Source organism: Triticum urartu, chromosome 1 (genome assembly GCF_003073215.2).
Source record: "Triticum urartu cultivar G1812 chromosome 1, Tu2.1, whole genome shotgun sequence".
In the NCBI taxonomy this organism is placed as follows: domain Eukaryota; kingdom Viridiplantae; phylum Streptophyta; class Magnoliopsida; order Poales; family Poaceae; genus Triticum; species Triticum urartu.
In genome coordinates this window covers 197,475,457-197,483,013 of record NC_053022.1, presented here as the reverse complement: position 1 = coordinate 197,483,013, position 7,557 = coordinate 197,475,457, and positions in this window count along the sequence as shown.

Below are 7,557 nucleotides of genomic sequence, written 5' to 3'. Positions count from 1 at the left end.
TGCTCCTCTTATTATGTGACGATCACCAGAGAAATCACTTACCCTGTGCCTCGTCAAGCCATTGGTTGACAAGCACGATATCGGCATCGGCCGCATCAAGTTGCCGCTTTAGCTCGGTAAACGTACCAGTCCGGCTAGCCACCGGAGCCTCAGCCACCTGCACATAATGGCAGTCGGGTTATTACCTGGGAATATGATCCTCGGTTTGCCACCGTTCTCGACGACAACCAGAGTCTCAAGGGCTACTCTCTGCATAGTTCACACCTAACGTGTGCGGTACTATCAAAAACATACACTATTTCACATACCTCAAAGCCTTTCAGCAAACTCATAAAGGCTTCATGCAATCCTCTTTCAGCGGATGAAATCCTTTCAATTACCGTACCCATCAGCGTACGATGCACTTCTGAGATAGCCGCTTGCCCCAGAAGATCCCTCAGTCCATCCGACCGCACTCTATACGGTTCCGGACTCTTGTCATCGGTCTTCTTAGGAGCCGGATACTGAGGATTCCGGGTAGCCAAAGGGTTATCCTCCGGCATGTGCGGATCAGGAGATACCCTGAGCGACGACACTTCAGGGTCGCCCGCCTCCGGAGGCGGGGTGTCAGGAGGAGGCGTTTCGCTCTCCATCATCTCCGGAAGAAGATCCCCCGAAGATGAACTCTGTCGAGAAGGGCTGCGATCCGGACTAGAATTTATAAGCATCGGTTATTGTCTTCAGAAGTAAGGTAGGATATTTTCATTATTAAGTACTTTTTGATTACTTACAGCTCGATAGAGGGCTGATCCCCGCGTGTACATTGCACGGCAAGAATACCCTCCGAGGCAGGACCCTCTGACGAAGATTTCTTCTCCCGTTTGGAAACCTTAGTTTCCGGATCTTCAGAGGTAGTCCTCTTCCTTCCCCGGGGAGTGGGAATGTCAGATTCTTTCCCCTGTTTATCCTCCCTCGCGGAGGCGCTCATCCCCTCGGTTGGGACGAGTAGCGAGTGAGGCCTGCTGTCGACCTCTTTATTCCCCCCTTCATCTTCCTTTGAGGGCACTTGATAAGACGCCGGCTCGAGCATTTTTTCTAGTACCGGATTGTCCAAGCCTTCGGGAAGGGGGCCCGGACACCTAATCATATTCGCCTTTGTTATCCAGTCCTAGTCAAAGAGAGAATTTTTAGAATGATGTCATGATAAACAAAAGGACAGCGGGTTCGGCCATGGGACTACTTACTGGGGTAGCAGGGCGGTTGCAGCTCAAACCCACATCCTCGGTGGTGTCCGGACACTCTATTTGGGGTCCGAAGAACGATTTGTACATCTCTTCGAGCGTCATGCCAAGGAAATGCTGAATAGCTTGCGGTCCTTCCGGGTTGAATTCCCACATATGGAGGGGCCGACGTTTGCCAGGCTGGACTCGACAAACTAGCATAACTTGCATTACCATAACCAGACTGAAATCTCTCTCAAAGAGATCTCGGATACGGCTATGCAATATTGGCACGTCCTTTGCTGGACCCCAGCTCAGCCCCCTACTGATCCATGACATCATTTGCGACGGGGGGCCCGAGCGAAAGGTGGGGGCAGCTACCCACTTGGCACTTTGGGGAGCTGTGATGTAAAACCACTCCCGCTGCCACAATCTGGACACCTCTGGGAAGGAACCCTCTGGCCATGGAGCATCAGCGATTTTGCTTATTAAGGCACCTCCGCACTCTGCGTGCCGCCCCTTGATCATCTTAGGCTTCACATCGAAGGTCTTGAGCCACAGGCCGAAGTGAGGGGTAATGCGGAGGAAGGCCTCATATACGACAATAAATGACGAGATGTGAAGAAGGGAATCCGGGGCCAGATCATGGAAAACCAGCCCATAATAGAACATAAGACCCCTATAAAAGGGATCCAGAGCGAGGCCTAGTCCTCGGAGGAAGTGAGAGATGAACATGACACTCTCGGTGGATTCGGGAGTAGGGATGACCTGCCCTCGGGTGGGCAGCCTATGCAAAATTTCGGCGGTCAGATATCTGGCCTCTCTCAGCTTTTTGATGTCCTCCTCTGTGACAGAGGAAGGCATCCACCGACCTTGAAGGTTGGATCCAGACATGGTTGAAGGTCCGAAGCGCCTGGCCTAAGATCTAGGAGTCATACCAATAGGCACGATTGGATTACCCACATCTGTATTGATGAGAATCCGATAATAAGGGGGACACAATCTCTGCTTTGACGAGACGTGTCAGAAAAAACCCCTCGCAATATGCGCAGCGCTGGTTGAGAAAAAATAGTTCAGATAAAGACCGGGCCATGACGTGATGTCATGCTGTCAAAACGTGACAGCAGATTAGATTTATGGAAATATTATTCTCTCTACGGTGGGGTGTGGAACTTGTTTTGCAGAGCCGGACACTATCCTTGAGTTCAAAATTTTCTATGGAGTATTTGGAGGAGGAACCCGCCTTGCAATGCCAAAGACAATACTGCGCGCCGGACTCGTCGTCATTGAAGCCTGGTTCAGGGGCTACTGAGGGAGTCCTGGATTAGGGGGTCTTCGGACAGCCGAACTATATCCTTTGGCCGAACTGTTGGACTCTGAAGATACAAGATTGAAGACTTCGTCCCGTGTCTGGATGAGACTCTCCTTGGCGTGGAAGGCAAGCTAGGCAATACGTATATGTAAATCTGCTCCCTTGTAACCGACCTTGTGTAACCCTAGCCCCCTCCGGTGTCTATATAAACCGAAGGGTTTAGTCCGTATGACAATATACAATCATACCGTAGGCTAGCTTCTAGGGTTTAGCCTCTACGATCTCATGGTAGATCAACTCTTCTAATACTCATATCATCAAGAACAATCAAGCAGGACATAGGGTATTCCCTCCATCAAGAGGGCCCGAATCTGGGTAAACATCGTGTCCCCTGCCTCCTGTTACCATCCACCTTAGACGCACAGTTCGGGACGCCCTACCCGAGATCCGCCGGTTTTGACACCGACAAGGGATAAACTCATGCAATATGAAGAAAACCCCATCTTGTTATCCTCGATGGCAACAATACAATACGTGCCTTGCTGCCCCTACTGTCACTGGGAAAGGACACCGCAAGATTGATCCCAAAGCTAAGCACTTCTCCCATTGCAAGAAAGATCAATCTAGTAGGCCAAACCAAACTGATAATTCGAAGAGACTTGCAAAGATAACCAATCATACATAAAGAATTCAGAGAAGATGCAAATATTGTTCATAGATAGACTTGATCATAAACCCACAATTCATCGCTCTCAACAAACACACCGCAAAAAGAAGATTACATCGAATAGATCTCCACAAGAGAGGGGGAGAACATTGTATTGAGATCCAAAAAGAGAGAAGAAGCCATCTAGCTAATAACTTTGGACCCGTAGGTCTGAGGTGAACTACTCACACTTCATCGGAGGGGCTATGGTGATGATGTAGAAGCCCTCCGTGATGGATACCCCCTCCGACGAAGCTCCGAAACAGGCCCCAAGATGGGATCTCGTGGATACAGAAAGTTGCGGCAGTGGAATTAGGGTTTTGGCTCCGTATCTGGTCGATTGGGGGTACGTAGGTATATATAGGAGGAAGGAGTACGTCGGTGGAGCAACAGGGGGCCCACGAGGGTGGAGGGCGCGCTTGGGGGGTAGGCGCGCGCCCCTACCTTGTGGCCTCCTCCCTTGTTTCGTGACGTAGGGTCCAAGTCCCCTGGATCATGTTCGGTGAGAAAATCACGTTCCCGAAGGTTTCATTCCATTTGGACTCCGTTTGATATTCCTTTTCTTTGAAACCCTAAAATAGGCAAAAAAACAGCAATTTTGGGCTGGGCCTCCGGTTAATAGGTTAGTCCCAAAAATAATATAAAAGTGGATAATAAAACCCAATAATGTCCAAAACAGTAGATAATACAGCATGGAGCAATCAAAAATTATAGATACGTTGGAGACGTATCAGGGAGCCAAAGAATATTCTCAAGTATTAGCAGCTGAGTTGTCAATTCAACCACACCTGGAAACTTAATATCTGCAGCAAAGTTATTAGTAGCAAAGTAATATGATAGTAGTGGTAACGGTAGCAAAAGGTAATGATAGCAAAAGTAATATTTTTGGTGTTTTTTAGTGATGATAACAATGGCAACAGAAAAGTAAATAAGCGAAGAACAATATATGGAAAGCTCGTAGGCAATGGATCGGTGATAGAGAATTATGCCGGATATGGTTCATCATGTAACTGTCATAACCTAGGGTGACACAGAACTAGCTCCAATTCATGAATGTAATGTAGGCATGTATTCCGAATATAGTCATACGTGCTTATGGAAAAGAACTTGCATGACATCTTTTGTCCTACCCTCCCGTGGCAGCGGGGTCCTAGCGGAAACTAAGGGATATTAAGGCCTCCTTTTAATAGAGTACCGGACCAAAGCATTAACACATAGTGAATACATGAACTCCTCAAACTATGGTCATCACCGGAAGTGGTCCCGATTATTGTCACTTTGGGGTTGCCGGATCATAACACATAGTAGGTGACTATAGACTTGCAAGATAGGATCAAGAACTCACATATATTGATGAAAATATAATAGGTTCAGATCTGAAATCATGGCACTCGGGCCCTAGTGACAAGCATTAAGCATAGCAAAGTCATAGCAACATCAATCTCAGAACATAGTGGATACTAGGGATCAAACCCTAACAAAACTAACTCGATTACATGATAAATCTCATCCAACCCATGACCGTCTAGCAAGCCTACGATGGAATTACTCACGCACGGCGGTGAGCATCATGAAATTGGTGATGGAGGATGGTCGATGATGACGATGGCGACAGATTCCCCTCTCCGGAGCCCCGAACGGATTCCAGATCAGCCCTCCCGAGAGAGTTTAGTGCTTGGCGGCGGCTCCGTATTGTAAAACGCGATGAATCTTTTTCCTTGGTTTTTTCTCTCCGAACATGAATATATAGAGTTGGAGTTGAGGTCGGAGGAGCTCCAGGGGGCCCACGAGGTAGGGGGCGCACCCAGGGGGCAGGTGCGCCCCCCACCCTCGTGGCTAGGGTGTGGGCCCCCTGGTCTTGATTTTTTGCTAGTATTTTTTATTATTTACAAAAATAATCTCAGTGAAGTTTCAGATCATTCCAAGAACTTTTGTTTCTGCACATAAATAACACCATGGCAATTCTGCTGAAAACAACGTCAGTCCGGGTTAGTTCCATTCAAATCATGCAAGTTAGAGTCCAAAACAAGGTCAAAATTGTTTGGAAAAGTAGATACGACGGAGACATATCAACTCCCCCAAGCTTAAACCTTTGCTTGTACTCAAGCAATTCAGTTGACAAATTGAAAGTGATAAAGAAAAACTTTTACAAAATCTGTTTGCTCTTGTTGTTGTAAATATGTAAAGCCAGCATTCAAGTTTTCAGCAAATATTATGAACTAACCATATTCTCAATAACTCCTATGTCTCATGTTTACTCATGTCAATGGCATAATCAACTAGCGAGCAATAATAATAAATCTCGGATGAAAACACTTTCTCAAAACAATCATAATATGATATAGCAAGATGGTATCTCGCTAGCCCTTTCTGAGACCGCAAAACATAAATGCAGAGCACCTTTAAAGATCAAGGACTGACTAGACATTGTAATTCATGGTAAAAGAGATCCAGTCAAGTCACACTCAATGTAAACTAAGAGTAATTAGTGCAAATGACAGTGGTGCTCTCCAACTGGTGCTTTTTAATAAGAGGATGATGACTCAACATGAAAGTAAATAGATAGGCCCTTTGTAGAGGGAAGCAGGGATTTGTAGAGGTGCCAGAGCTCGGTTTTGAAATAGAGATGAATAATATTTTGAGCGGTATACTTTCATTGTCAACATAACAACCAAGAGATGGCGATATCTTCCATGCTACACACATTATAGGCAGTTCCCAAACAGAATGGTAAAGTTTATACTCCCCCTCCACGAACAAGCATCAATCCATGGCTTGCTCGAAACAACGAGTGCCTCCAACTAACAAGAGTCCCATGGGGAGTTTTGTTTGCAATTATTTTGACTTGATTTGCATAAATCACGGGACTGGGCATCCCGGTGACCAGCCACTTTCTCGTGAGTGAGGCGCGGAGTCCACTCCTCTTGAGAATAACCCGCCTAACATGGAAGATACACACATCCCTAGTTGATACATGAGCTATTCGAGTATACAAAACAGAATGTTTATTTGAAGGTTTAGAGTTTGGCACATACAAATTTACTTGGAACGACAGGTAGATACCGTATATATGTAGGTATGGTGGACTCATATGGAAATAACTTTGGGGTTTATGGAATTGGATGCACAAGCAGTATTCTCGCTTAGTACAGGTGAAGGCTAGAAAAAGACTGGGAAGCGACCAGCTAGAGAGCGACAACATTCATGAACATGCATTAAAATTAATCAACACCGAATGCAAGCATGAGTAGGATATAATGCACCATGAACATAAATATCGTAGAGGCTATGTTGATTTTTTTTCAACTACATGCGTGAACATTTTCCTAGTCAAGCCACTCGAATCGTTCAAAAGAGGATACCACCCTATCATACCACATCACAACCATTTTAATAGCATGTTGGCACGCAAGGTAAACCATTATAAGCTCCTAGCTAATTAAGCATGGCATAAGAAACTATGATCTCTAATTGTCATCGCAAACATGTTTATTCATAATAGGATGAATCGGGAACGATGAACTAATCATATTTACAAAAACAAGAGAGGTCGAGTTCATACCAGCTTCTCCCATCTCAATCAGTTCATCATATATTGTTATAATTGCCTTTCACTTGCATGACCGAACGATGTGGATAATAATAATAGTGCATGTGCATTGGACTAAGCTGGAATCTGCAAGCATTCAATAAACAGGAGAAGACAAGGCAATATGGGCTCTTTTGTCAGATCAACAATAATGCATATAAGAGCCACTTCAACAATTTAATCATGGTCTTCTCCTATCGACCCCAAAGAAAAGAAAAGAAATATAACTATTTACACGGGAAAGTTCCAAACAAGCAAAAAGAAGAACAGGAAATCTTTTTGGGTTTTCTTTTTAATTACTACTACAAGCATAGAAATTAAAGCTAGCTAAAAGCTACAAGTATTTTTTTTGGTTTTTCTTAAGGTTTATCAAACACACAAGAAGAAAGGATAAAAAAAGGAAATAAGCTAGCATGGATATTACAATGAAAAAGTATGAGCACCGACATCTAGCAATGAGTGTGTGAACATAAATGTAATGTCGGTTGGAAATACGTACTCCCCCAAGCTTAGGCTTTTGGCATAAGTTGGTCTATTGCCACGGATGGCCTGGCGGATATCCAAAGTTGTAGTTGTGGTCGTACTGAGATGTAGCAGTGATTGCATCGTGGGCTGCAGCTTAGAGGCGAGCTATCTCAGCCCTCCTCTTATACTCTTCCGCCTCCTCTCTGGTTACAAAATATCTCCCTTTTGCCTGAAAGTCAAAGAAAGTAGAAGCAGGGAGAGTGACGTGATAGGTGTGTCGTCTGTC